Source organism: Urocitellus parryii, chromosome 11 (genome assembly GCF_045843805.1).
Source record: "Urocitellus parryii isolate mUroPar1 chromosome 11, mUroPar1.hap1, whole genome shotgun sequence".
Lineage (NCBI taxonomy): Eukaryota > Metazoa > Chordata > Mammalia > Rodentia > Sciuridae > Urocitellus > Urocitellus parryii.
The window spans coordinates 59,227,339-59,242,505 of record NC_135541.1 but is presented as its reverse complement, the minus strand read 5'-3'; the positions used below and the strand labels follow the sequence as shown (position 1 = coordinate 59,242,505).

General features: G+C 35.5%; 1 pseudogene; it reads left to right on the top strand.

Annotated features, from left to right (window-relative positions):
- Positions 1–10,192: 10,192 nt before the first annotated feature.
- LOC113197319 (developmental pluripotency-associated protein 2 pseudogene) lies at positions 10,193–11,071 on the top strand (annotated as a pseudogene).
- The last annotated feature ends 4,096 nt before the right edge of the window (positions 11,072–15,167 follow it).

Below are 15,167 nucleotides of genomic sequence, written 5' to 3'. Positions count from 1 at the left end.
CTGGTCAAAGAAACAAAATGGTATTCTCACTTCTCTGGATACACAGTTTTATAATTTTAAACCATGAATAAAACCAATCACAGATATTTGGTACATTTGGTCATTTTAAATGACATCCAAAAGCAGAATAAAGACAGTTGGTATTTATATTCTACTTTAATTCTATTTGTTTGCAAATTGTGATAAAATTTGCTTTGACTAGAAAACAAGAAGTTGAGATAAAAGTCAAAGAAAGACAGCTTGTAATTTGTTGCCAATGTCCTTTTTAAAATACCTGTACCACCAGCTCATCAAAGATATTTTTAAAATCAAGTTACATCACTTAGAACCTCATGAGGTATAAACCTCATTTAGAGATTTACACTTAACAGAGTTTTAACAGCCTATCCCTTGCCTGCAAATATCTACATCAAGATTTTAGTGTCTGTTACGCAGACTGTCAGACCTGGAAAGGGGCTTAGAATTAATCTTGTGAAGTTCAAGCTCCTTGTTTCACAAATAATTTAAAAAACAAAACAAACAAACGAACCAAAAAAAAAAAAAAAGTAAAAGTATATAAAGATACCTGGAACCACAGGGCTCCTTAAATAATAAAATATTGAATCCAACATCCAGAATCCCTTTTTAATGCTACCTCACTCAAACTCAAGGATTTGGAGAAACGTCCTACATAGTGGGAAATTTTATGAACTACAATGATGAGAAACAGAAAGAATCAATTTCCTCAAATCAGTTTCCTCAAATGCAAATAGAAGTCCATTCTTGTAACTTACCATCTTTAGGATAAGCATATTTCTCAGGCTTATGGAAAGAATAGAAAATGTAGGTCAGATGGGTGCTAAATGTTTTAAAAAGAAAAATATTCCTGGAGAAGAAGCAAAATTTAAAAAAGGAAGCGTAAGTCTGGAAAACCCAGAGACTAAAACTCAGAGTTACAGACTACAGAGTAATTTCCAGTTTCTAAACACGAATCATGATGTTAGAACATCCAATGGAAGCCTAGATGTTGACATGTGTGTCCTTGATGTTCTGTTAAATTCAATTAGCTTGTTTCATTCTCATCCCAGCTGGGCCTTTGATAGCCCCAATCCGTATGCCTGAAAGGAACTACCTCACCAAACCAGTGGTCATTGCAGCCACACCTTGTCTAGAACTGTCCTTTAGAAGGTGTTCACACATACCCCAGGCCAATGGCTGCTCAATAACAAGTGCTGAATAGGAATTCTGGGAAATGTGTCATTTAGCACACTAGCAAATGTTTGAAGTTATATGTGCAGAACAGACCAACCTTAAAATTTGTGCTAATGAAATAATCTGTATCCTCTGGATCCATGTTCAACTCCTGTGATATTAGTGATCTTTGTTTTTTCTCAGAACCCCACTTTTTGTTGTAATAATAGAAGAACTCCACACATTTTGGCACTAAATCTAATGTTGAGTTTGGGGCGGGGGTGATTTCTAGTCAAACAATAGCAAAAACTATTTTTAATCTTATCGAAGAAGGACATGCATGTGCATACATTATAAAGCAAAAATTATGGCTACAAGAGAAATATCATCAAAGAACTATAAAGTACAGGAACACAGATGGACTATTTTAACTTGCAGTGCCAGGAAAGCTGCACTAAAAAAATAAAGAAGTATCATTGAAATTGCATTTTGAACAATTTGTTGAATTCTAATGGGAAAAACTAGGGATTGCATTCTAGGTTACAGGGGCACCATAATGAGAGTTCCAGGGGCATGAACATTCCTCCTGGGTTAAGGAATGAGGACCAGAGAGGTGGGAATGTAAGAGGAGGGAAAGAAGACAGGGTGCAGGAGGGTGAGCAGCACTTCTATTCCCAGATCCAGTCCCCAGGCTTCTACAATTCCTGCCTTTCACAGGAAAGTGCACCACTGCAGACCACTTTTTCCAGGCTCCCACTTCAGCTGGTTTATGCCTTGGTTCTGCTGTGTAAGATACTGGATAGAAGTCACCAAAAACAAAGGCCAGATATTCTCTCTGATACATGGATGCTAACACATAAAAGGGAGGGTGGAGATGGGAAGAATAGAAATTCATTGGATTAGACAAAGGGGAATGAAGGGAAGGGAGCAGGAAGGGGTATAGGAAAAACAGTAGAATTAATTGAACATAACTTTCCTATCCTTGCATATGAATACACAACCAGAGTAACTCCACATCATGTACAACCACAATAAGAAAATTCTAGTTAGAATAAGTTATGCTCCATGTATGTATGATATGTCAAAAATCATTCTACTGTCATGCATATCTAAAAAGAACAAATAAAAAAATTTTAAAAATTAAAAAGATGCTGGATAGAGATTGAGGGTAGGAGAGTGGATGGAGATCCTAAGATGTGTCTATTCCTCTCTCACTCCCTGGGACACAAGGTCTAGCACACTGTGCCCTTTCCACAGGGTACCCTATGTCTGCAGTTTCACCCTGCACTCAGAAGCCCGCATGGTTATAGTTGCCTCCAAAGAGCTAAAGCTTCTTGGTTCTGGTAACACCACCTCTTCACATCTTTCTTCCAGCTACGAGGGTGGTGACAGCTTTCAGTTTGGGCTAGCCTGCATCTTGATTCTCTATCCTTGATTTGCCTGCTTAGCTTTTCCATCATTTGCATAGTCAAATTTCTATCTTAAATTACCTTTACTGCAAAAAAACCTGGGCTTGCTTCTAATTTCTGCCAGAAGTCTGATGAATACAGCTGGTCATGAAGACTGTGTAATAAAAGGAGTACTAGCTTCTGTTTCACCTTTCTTTGCCATTTCACATTTTGGTTCTTTGGTCCTTTTACATTGGAAAATAGTTGCTTTTGTTGTTGTTTTCAATTGGCTTTCAGTGAATCAGGTCTCATCCTATCAACCTTTATATGCTTTCTAATCACTTTATATAATTTCCCCAATCATTATCAAATATCTATTATGTGCATAAACTGTTAATAAACTCCTGCCTACAAAAGCATCCAGGTATAAGACCATGTTGCTAAATAATTAACATATGGTGTGATCATGCTTAAAACCACACATCCAAAGAATCACCCTACGATACAATAATGCTTGAATGGCATCTATAAGAGAATGCATATCAAGGAGAAATAAAGTCCTGATTGGTGGATAGTAGAGATGAGTAGGGAGAAGAACATTATAGTAAAAAATGTCAAGAAAAAATAAAATAATAATAGGCATTTATTTAATTCATATTATGTTTTTGAAAGTTTGCTTAAAGTACTTTAGATGAACTCATTTGATTTTCAAAACAACTCTCTGAGTTAGACACTGTAATTATCTCCATTTATGAAATGAGAAAACAAGAAGATAAGGATTAAATAACTGCTTCTGAGTAAAGCCTGACTTCAAATCATCTTATAATCTGAATCTAGCAACCAAATACTTTTCATAACTTTTTAGTACCTCATGGCTTCTCATACAGAGAGTTATTTTAACCAAGGCTTTGAAATTCAATAGAAGTTTGGTTAAGTGAGCAGTGGAGGAAGGTTTTTCTGATTTGAAGCAATGATGTGAACAACGGTATGGAGATGAGAGAACACATAAAATAGTTAAGAGAGGTGGGTCACTCAGTGAGTCTTTTACTTTATTGAGACTAAATACATCCAGATTAGCAAAGCCATATATGATAATAATTTTAGATGTCTTTTCTACTGGATTAAGTCATACCTAGATAGCTGGTAAAGCTAATTTCAGGGTATGTCTGTGAAAGTGTTTCTATGTGAAATTGGCTTGTGAATTGGTGGATTGAATGGGCACCATCCAATAGACTGGGGACATGGATAGAGCAAGAGGCAGAGGAAAGATGAACACTCTCCTTCCACCCCCCTCACCATGCACACATAGGTAAGTGTGTCCTACAACTGGAAAAAGCTTCTTCTTCTTCTTCCCTTGGACATCAGAGCTCCAGGCTCTCTTACTTTTGGGCTCTGCAACTTGCACTTAAAGTCTTCTGAATTTTCAGGACTTCATCCTTGGATGGAGAGTTACACCATTCACCCCCCTGATTCTGAGGCCCTGAGATATAATAACCACCCCAACAGCCTCCTGGTTTTCCAGCATGCTGAGGCCTATTCTGAGATTTAACCTTCAAATCACATGAACTAATTCCTCTGCAAGTCCATCCCTATCTATCTATCTATCTATCTATCTATCTATCTATCTATCTATCTATTTATCTTAGATTTATAGATCTCTTTGGTTCTGTCTCTCTGGAGAACCCTAACCCTTCATGCTAAGAAGTATAGACTTAATGTTATATAGCTGAAAAAATACACTGTAAATATTTATGGATAAATTGTTGGCAGAAATAAGGATGTACTATCATATGTTTATAGCATTTTACCATAGTAACCAATTTGAAAACTCTTTACTTATACAGAACTATAAAGTAAAACTGAGGGAAGGTGGTAGTTGAAGCATGTTTATCCTGTTTTGTAATGACTCTTCAGATTACACTCATACATAAAGTGGCCATAAAATTTCTTTATCCAAAAGTTTATAACCAGGGAATTACATTTATAAAAAGCAAAAGGCAAAAGCACTCATTTTATGTATTTGTTGATCACCATAAACTCTGAGGATTGTGTGTTCATATTTATATCTGACATTGGTATATCAGATTGATGAATCTGCTAAAGTAGGATGCATTATTAACTAAAAGTGTAAATGTATATGAATAATAAGGTTGACACAATATCAGAAATAACAAAATATAACAGAAACAACATTTCCAAATACTTTCACATACTGAATGCTAAGAGCAAATTATCCTCCATTTAAACACTGTATATATTTTATGGCATTACAGTTTTTGTGTTGTAATAGCTTTTTGTCAAAAATTAGAAACCTTAGCAGTTTTTACTCAAGACTTCAAAATTCCATCATCATCTCTCCATTTTGCAGAGCACTCACCACTAGGGGGCAGGTGTGACCAAGGCATTTACTAAGTTCCTACTCAAATTTTGAATCTTTGAATTACAGTGCTTTCTTGAAAGCAAAGGCTTATTTTCCTTAAAATTCTACACCCAAGAAAATAAACCTGATATTTCAACAGCTAACTGAACTTTCAGTCTCTCATTTTCTTATGAACTACAGTCTTATTTTTTGTTTTCTGTTACAATAAAATTAAAATTACAGTGAAGAGACCTAATAATTTATCATTTTGTTGTTATACAGAATTAGCAATGCCTATTAGCAATGTCCATGAGTTTGTGTTTCTAAGTGAAGGTACTGATATCTAGAGAGGAATATTATCTAATTTCATTTTCATAATGCACCTGTGAATTAAGTACTGTTATCCTCATCTACAAGGTGGGAAAATTAGAGATTTAAAAGGTCACAAATTGTGAGACACAATAGAGATTCAGACTTAGTTTCATCTAGTTACAAATTTTGTGTGTGACATTATCTCTCATTTTCTGTATATTAATCATGATATATATCATACCACGTAGAAAAATACATATATATATGCATGACTTAAAAATAATTGTAAAGCAAATAATCATTTCACTACTACCCTGTTAAAAAGAGTTTTGTCCTTTCAGAAGTACTAGATTTACTGTTCACAACCACTCCCTTGAAAAGTAATCACCACCTTCATTTTTATGAGAATCATTGCCTTTATTTAAAAAGTTGTGAAATTTCTACAAACCTATTCATAATGAATAGATTTGCTAGTATCTTCCTCCTTTTGGTCCACATAACATTTGTAAGCTTCAGCAATACTACAGTACATAGTTATAATTCTTCGGTATTCAATGCTATGTACAATGAAATGGTCTAGGTAAGATACCACATTTCATTATCTATCCTTATATTGATAAACATGTAAGTTATTTCCAGTTTGGAACTATCATGAACAATGCTACTGCAAGGATGCCTATACATGTATTTTGATGTGCATGTAAAAAGGCTCCCTAATATATATGACAAAAAGTCAAATTGCTAACCCATCAGGTATGCTTATTTCCAGTTTTACTGGAAACAATATAAGTGTCAGTTGACAGGTGAATGAATAAAGAAACTGTGGTAAATCCACATAGTGAAATAATTTTCTTGTCCTATAGAAGTTTTATTAAGGAAGTTGGGGCCTAATCCCACATGATAAAAATTAGGGCCTTTCTTTTATAAGACGCAGAGTCTCTGGTTTAATTCCTAGGTCCTTGATCCATTTTCAGTTGAGTTTTGTGTATGGTGAGGGAAAGGGGTTTAATTTAATTTTGTTGCATATGGATTTACAGTTTTCCCAGAACCATTTGTTGAAGAGGCTATTTTTTCTCAAGTGCATGTTTTTGGCGTTTTTGTCTAATATAAGATAGTTGTAATTTTGTGGGTTAGTCTCTGTGTCCTCTATTCTGTACCATTGGTCTACTAGTCTGTTTTGGTGCCAAACCATATTGTTTTTGTTACTATTGCTCTGTAGTATAGCTTAAGGTTTGGGATAGTGATGCCACCTGCTTCACTCTTCCTGCTAAGGATTGCTTTAGCTATTCTGGGTCTCTTATTTTTCCAGATGAATTTCATGATTGCTTTTTCTATTTCTATGAGGAATGCCATTGGGATTTTGGTCTGAATCGCATTAAATCTGTATAGTGCTTTTGGTAGTATAGTAATTTTGATAATATTAATTCTGTCTATCCAAGAGCAAGGTAGGTCTTTCCATCTTCTAAGGTCTTCTTTGATTTCTTTCTTTAGGGTTCTGTAGTTTTCATTGTATAGATCTTTCACTTCTTTTGTTAAGTTGATTCCCAAGTATCTTATTCTTTTTGAGGTTATTGTGAATGGGGGGGGGGTTTCCTCATTTCTGTCTCAGAGGATTTGTCACTGATATACAGAAATGCCTTTGGTTTATGGGTGTTGATTTTATATCCTGCTACTTTGCTGAATTCATTTACTAGTTCTAGAAGTTTTCTGGTGGAGGTTTTGGGTCTTCTAGGTATAGAATCATATGCTCAGCAAATAGTGCTAATTTAAGCTCTTCTTTTCCTATAAATATCCCTTTGATTTCTTTCATCTGTCTAATTGCTCTGGCCAGTGTTTCAAGAACTATTTTGAATAGAAGTGGTGAAAGAGGGCATTCTTGTCTTGTTCCAGTTTTTAGAGGGAATGCCTTCAGTTTTTCTCCACTTAGAATGATGTTGGCCTGGGGCTTATCATAGATAGCCTTTATGATGTTGAGATATGTTCCTGTTATCCCTAGTTTTTCTAGTGTTTTGAATATAAAGGTGTGCTATATTTTGTCAAATGCTTTTTCTGCATCTATTGAGATGATCATATGATTCTTATATAGTGCCCTAATTTTCATCATGTGGGATTAGGCCCCAACTTCCTTAATAAGACTCCTATAGTGCAAAAAATTAAAAACAAGAATCAATAAATGTGATGAACTGAAACTAAAAAGCTTCTTCTCAGCAAAAGAAACAATCTATGCGGTGAATAGAGAGCCTAAATCCTGGGAGCAAATTTTTACCCCTCACACATCATATAGAGCACTAATATCTAGGGTATATAAAGAACTCAAAAAGCTAAACACCAAAAAAAAAATAACCCAATCAATAAATGGGCCAAGGACATGAACAGACACTTCTCAGAAGAGGATATGCAATCAATCAACAAATACATGAAAAAAATGTCCATCATCTCTAGCAGTTAGAGAAATACAAATCAAAACTACTCTAAGATATCATCTCACTCCAGTCAGAATGGCAGCTATTATGAAGACAAACAACAATAAGTGTGGGCAAGGATATGGGGGAAAAGGCACACTCATACATTGCTGGTGGGACTGCAAATTGGTGTAGCCAATATGGAAAGCAGTATGGAGATTCCTTGGAAATCTGGGAATGGGACCACCATTTGACCCAGCTATCTCTCTCCTCAGACTATACCCAATGGACTTAAAAACAGAATACTACAGGGACACAGCCATATCAATGTTGATAGCAACACATTTCACAATAGCTAAACTGTGGAGCCAACCCAGATGCCCTTCAGTGGATGAATGGATTTAAAAAATATAGCATATATGTATATACAATGGAACTTTACTCTGCAATAAATGAGAATAAAATCATGGTATTTGCAGGTAAATGGATGGCATTGGAGAAGATAATGCTAAGTGAAGTTAGCCAGTCCCAAAATAACAAATGCCAAATAAGGAGGCTGATTCATAGTTGGGTAGAGAGGGGGAGCATGGGAGGAATAGATGAATTCTAGATAGGGAAGAGGGGTGGGAGTGAAAGGGAGGGAGCAGGGAATTAACAAAGATGGTGGAATGTGATAGACATTATTATCCAAAGTACATATATGAAGACACAAAATGGGTGTCAAAATACTTTATATACAGAGATATGAAAAATTGTGGTATATATGTGTGTTAAGAATTGTAGTGCATTCTGCTGTCATTTTTTTAAATCAATAAAAATATATAAATAGATGAATAAATCTAGGATAAAAAAATAATTTCCAATGACAAATGGAAAAAACTATCAATACATTCAATAACATGGATGAATTTCAAATCTTCATGCTGAATAAAGAAGACCAAAAACAAAAACCATGTTCTATATTACTCAGTTTAGATAAATATAAATCCCCAATGTACACACTAGCTTAGAATGACAGGACGAAGATCAGTGGTTGCCTGAAGACTAGGATAGTAGAAGGAATAGAGAGAACCGATGACACAGACACCATGAAAGTTTGAGGAGAGATGAAAACATTCATTTTCCTGACTAAAATACAGTTGTACTCATATGCCAAAACTCATTAAATTTGACAAATTCTTTTTGTGCAGCTTACAATATGTCAATTAAATCTCCATGAAGATATAAAAGAATGAAATTATTTTAATTTTGATATTTTTATTACTAATGGTATACAGCATTTTTTTTTTGTTCTGTTAATGAGCATTTGGATATCTTCCTATATAGAGTGATTTCTTAATCTTTTTATCCATTTTTCTTTTATAGTTGATTTTTCTTCTAGACTTGTAGGAGGTCTTTATATACCACTTTATTAGTTCTTTGCCAGTTATACATGTTGCAAATATGTTCTACCTTTTCATTTTATTTTCAGTCTCTTAATAGAATATTTTAATATAAAAGTTAATGGTTTCTATGTAGTTGAAATTCAATATTTTTCTTGGTTAGCTTTTTGTGTCCTTCTTAATAAAACAAGATTTAATAATGATGTCTTTATCCCCAAGTTATATAGGTAGACTTCTATTCTTCCTAAAAACCTTGCAGTGTTTATATAGTTAATCCACCTGTAATTGACTTTTGTGTATGCTGAGAGGAAGTAATTCAGATTATTTCTCCATATTAATGGCCAATTGACTTAGCACCACTTATCAAGTCTGTTTTTTATCCACTCAACAGCAAATTGACTCCTATCATATTGCAAGTGTTCATACATGTTTGAGTCTACTTCTGGATTCCCTGTCTTGTTCAATTGATTTGTCAGTATACCTCAAGGAAGTCAACATTCTCTTAATTAATTTCTCTTTACATCTGTTTTTCCCACTTTGTTCTTCTTCAAACATGTCTTGGTTATTTTGAGCTCATTATGCTACTCTTCACATTTTGGGATAAAAATAATTTCATAATTCTGCTTCTCATTTTCAAGTGCTATTTCAGAATTAACATACAATATATTTCTATCACAGAATATTTGTTATTATTCAAAATTAAGCAATTAAAATCACATTTTAAAACATCACATTTTTCCATACAGCTATAAAACAGAAAAAAAGTTTAATTCAATAGTTGAGCAATAAAGTAAGTAATAAACCTACCCACTTACATCAGAATAATAAAATGACATCAGATCGTAAGTGTACATCAATATTCCAGTTATGTCTGATGCTTTATAGCAATGATTGCTTGAACCTTGATATGCCCACCATATTCTGTGTGTGCTGTACTTAGTCATGGAGGAGGACAGTATTAGACAAATAAATGTGATATTCAGCCAATTAGAATTTGTTCAGTAACTGTTGTTTTTTTTGTTTGTTTATGTCATTCCACGTTCAAGGTGTGAATGTCATGAGAGATGAGGCTGAATATCTGTGGATAATCTAAGGTCAAGAAAGCCATTATCCACAAGGAGCACACAGCATAGTTGTCCTGATCTTTCCTGCCTTTGCTGTCTCCTGGTGTTCCTGGAAATGTCAGGCTCAAATGACAGGGTCACTAAGAACTTCATTGAGGAGCAACTCGATAAGGAAAATGTGATTTTAACACTGGTTCCAGTTACAGAGGAACAAGAATATCCAATTGAAACAAGTGTTTCTTCAACTGCAGAAATTAAACACGAAGTCTGCCTTCCTCAAATAAAACCGAATGGTAAAATACCATCCTTTCCCTTGCCAACCATTTTTCCTCCAATTAATAAGGTTTCTTGGGATACTTTGCAAAACTGGTGCCAACAATTTAATTTGAGTACTGATGGCCAGAAAATAGAATTTTATTTGAGGCTATAGAAGCATGCATACCCTGAACAAAAATATGATATTCCTGAAACACCTCAGGAGGCCAGATTGAAGCCAGTTTCCAGGAAATGGAAGGCAGTGGCCAACACAGCAGGGCTTCAGAAAATTCGTAATAAGGTTAAAAGAGAGGAAGAGACTAACATGGTCAAAGTGGTAAATTCAGCTCAGGAGTCCATATTAGCATCTGGGGCAAGGATCGCTGCCAGAGCCACTCAGCGCAAGGCTGTGAATTCGTGTCCCATCCCTACTTCTGTGGCAGCCTTTTTGCTGCAAACCTCTGGTGTCAGGTGGTGTGTGGTTCATGGCCAATTTCTTTCTGTAGAAACAGCAGGCTGGGTTTGCCTGCAGCTCCATGCAGGTCAGACTTGGGTCCCTGACACTCCCAAGAGGATGATTTCCCTCTTCCTGTTACCTGCCTGTATTTTTCCACCCTCGGGACTAGAAGATAATATGTTATGCCTTGAATGTGTAAAAAGGAATAAGATGATGAAAGGATTAATTATAACAAGAGAGAAAAAGCAATGCACTGTAGGAGACCAAAAGGTGCCACCTTAAACAATATTAAAGTACTATTTTGATCTGAAGGCAATTGAGAAGAAACAGACAAAAAGTTTTCTGTTTTCCCACTATTGGCCCCCAAACAGGACATAAATTTGCAAATATTCCTCTTCCCTCCCAGGACAAGTGGCTGAGAGCCATAGGTAAATCATCACACAGCCTGATGATTGCTGGGCTGGTTCCTGACCAGCTTTCATTTTCAGTGTCTCCTGATCATTTGTGTCAGACTCAAGCATTAATTATACTTTTTTTTTTTTTAAGTAGAGCTAGGTTTATGGGAAAACGGAGCAAAAGAGTTCTTTTATACTTCTCCAGTTGGTGCATTTAATATTAATTTTGTGTGTGTGCCCTGAAGATTGAACCCAGGGACACTTTACTACTAGGCTATAACCCTAACCCCCTGCCACTTTTTTTGTTTGATTGTTTGTTTTTTGGTACTGGGAATTTAACCACTGAATCACATCCCCAGCCCTTTTAATTTTGAGACAAGTTCTCCCAAAGTTGCTTAGGGTCTCGGCTAAGTTGCTGGCTTTGAACTTACAATCCTCCTGTCTTCGCATCCTGAATCATGGAATTATAGGCATGTACCACTACTACCGGCAAAACTAGCCCCTTTTAATTTTTATTTTAAGACAGGGTCTCACTAAATTGCTGAGACTGCCCTTAATCTTGCAATCCTGCCTCAGCCTCCTCTAAGTAGCTGAGATATAGGTGTGCATTATCACACCTGGCTTTAATATTAACATGTCCTATTAGTGTGGTACGTTCCTTAATTGATGAGTCAATATTGGTATATTATTGATTTTGGTGGGGGATGGGGTACCTGGGATGAACTCAGGGGCACTCAGCCACCAAGCCACATCCCCAGCCCTATTTTTGTATTTTATTTAGAGACAGAGTCTCATGAGTTGCTTAGCACCTTGCTAAATTGCTGAGGCTTACTTTGAACTTGAGATCCTCCTGCCTCTGTCTCCTGAGCCATTAGGATTACAGGCATGTGCCACCAAGCTCAGCCTATTATTAATTATTAACTACCTATTATTACTAATTATAATGAATAATTATCTTTATGTGGCACTGAGGATCGAACCCAGGGCCTCACATATTCCTTACAAAGAAAATTGATGAATTCCCTCATTGACCCTAAAACTAAAGGAAAGGCCCAGCTATTCCATTTTGCTTTCCAGAAACTTCTCAACATATCATTGTCACCTATTCCTAGGGTAACTTCTCATAATTTTTATTAAAGCAATTTCAATAATGCTGAATATGCAGACAATGAAAATACTAAAAGACTGAATACCACCAAAACCAACATCATTAACTAGAGTTGGAATTTCCTCAGTAAAGTATGTTTGCTATGAACATGCACCTTACAAGTGTTTTGATATCCCCTTATCACATGGACTCTTTTATTCACCATTATTTACACATTTTATAGGTATTGATAGAGGCATTCAACTGCATGTATAACTTTTTCAAAATGAAATTAACTTTTTCCTTTACCAAACAGTTTCCATCAGTCATGTATCAAATAGGAAACCTTTTCATCTGGAACTTCATTAACTATACGTTATTTTCAATGATGGTTGTAAATGAATCTATATATTCTCTATTATACTGTACAGTATGGTAGAGATTTTTAAATGATCCATAGCACACCACAAATCAATAATAGTACATTTCAATTTACTACCCATCCCAATGAAACTTCCATGTTCAATATGCTATATACATTTCTGTAACTGGGATAGTTACCAGAGACCACTGTTCAGTAAATTCTGAGTACCATCTGGTGAAGGAGAAAAAACATATGCCAGCCACAACAAAATGGGTTTCTACTGATACAGACTTCTCCATAGCATCTGCTTCTCAAAGGGAGGAAACAGTATTGATCTACCCAATCTTAACCTATTTAACCATGGAGAACATGCCATCTCTCTTTTTTTTAACATTTAAAGCAAGATTTATTTTATTTTCTGATTGTTTTTCTCATACAAGATCATCTTGCATGTGTATAGAAATTTAAAAACAAAGACATTTCAGAATATACCCCTCTCCCCCCAAAAAGCCAATTGTATTGAAATTGTAATAGGCTGGTCCTCCATTTCCATAGCCTACACCTCTAATTCATCCAGTCACTGTTTCCATGTGCTTACTCACTCTACCCTCTTGCTTTCCCTCATTCTCCCTTTCTCCCTCCCTCCCCATCTTTTCTTCCTTTCTTTAATTCCCTCCTTCCTTCTTAAACTTTGAATAGCTACACTATCTTTCTAATTGGCCTTTCTAGTAACAGAACTCCTTCTAATGTCCCTTACCTGAATTAAAACTCTTTCTTGAAATGATGGTAAGCCTCTAGAAAGAACATCTTACACTTGATTCATCAAGTTCAATTCCTAAGGCTCTCAAATCTCTCTTGGTATGTTGAGGTCACTATTAGTTAATACTCTATAAATATAATTGCCACTGACTGCTTGTGCCATGGATGCTGTCCAAGTATACAGTTGAAACTTATAATATTGATACTCCAGGAAACTGTCAGTTGATTGTTTGATGCATTTAAAGCCTTGATGCATCAGGCTTCCACATGGTCTTTTTCAAAGTTTCAGAGGCAAATAGTTCATATTCTTAGACAATTTTTAGGAAATAGTTCATATTCTTTGACAATTTTTAGGTAATAGTTCATATTCTTAGACACAATTCTGTTATCCTGAATATCTTAATGGCTTAAGGTTCCTTCCACATTAGCATGTGGTTTAGTCAAAAGAGCAAAGGAAAGTTCACCCTATGAGAAGGCTAGTTGGTGACACGTTTTTTTCCATACTCTTACTCAGCTAAGTCACAACATACCCACTTCAGCTCAGGGGTAGGATTTCTCTCCAGGATAAATAGAATCGATGTGATAAGTATTAAGCAATAAAATCAGACACAAATGAAAATTCCAACCAGCTAATATTGAAGTGGGGCATCAACTATATGTGATATCTTTTTTGGTAAATAACAAAACCAGAGTTCCCTTGTAGTTTAACTTCATTGTTGATCCCCTTCTCAGAGAGGGAAAAAAATCCAAGATCTTCTTCCTGAGTTGGCAATTAGTTGGCATTGTATCTGAAATAGTTGAGTGTTTTTCTCCTGCTCTGAGACATATTTTTAGGAAAAGAGTAATGCATCCCACCTTCATTACACATTTCCATCTGCCATTTTTTTTTACCTGTTTATTACCAGATTTTACTACTCAGATGTGTCTCTACTGCTTACCTACATTGAAAAATGGCTGGAATAACCCTGACTGGGCTTCTAGTCTCTCCTTTCCTTGGAAGAAAGAGAAGAAAGGTAAGTAATGATTTAACACATACACACACTTCTAGGCAATTAATCAGTCTTAGTTTAGACACATGAGGTGAGTTCTATCCAGTCCTTCATTTACTTACCAGTATGCAAGTCAAATTCAGAGGAAATGAAATAGTACCCTTAATAGAGATGCCTTCTCTTGTTGGGATATGCCAGATAACACAACTAGATGTGGCAAGGTCAAAGACAATTTATGTTGGAAAGATAAACGTGTGTTAGTGCATCATTGTTCTCCACTTGCTCTACAAGCATGTGCCCAAAACACTTCCAGTGGTTTTCCTCTGGAAAATATCTACACTAAATTGATTCATTAAATATTTAATTATTCATTAAATATTCATTAAATAAATATTAAAATACTTATTGATAAGTCCTTCATGTGCTTATCAATAAATATTTTAATCACCCAGTCTAGTTCTTCTTTGTGGGGAAGGGAGTTCAGATACTTTTTAATAGAGGAGATTTTAACTTTGTTTTCATTTTTATAAACACATAGGACAATCAGGCACTATTGCCCCCATTGGATGGAATCCTGGGTGCACACTCTTTTAATAACTGGTTCTATGACCAGGTGACAGAACCCATGATGACAGGAGTTTTACCTCATCTTTATTGTTTCCTATGACCCCTGTGAAGTTATCTTCAAGTTAAAAAACATGCCATCTTTTCTCTTATGACTTTCATTGTCAAATTACCATGGTCAGATGTACCTTTTTTCTGACCTCTTTGGTTTGCTTTTCTT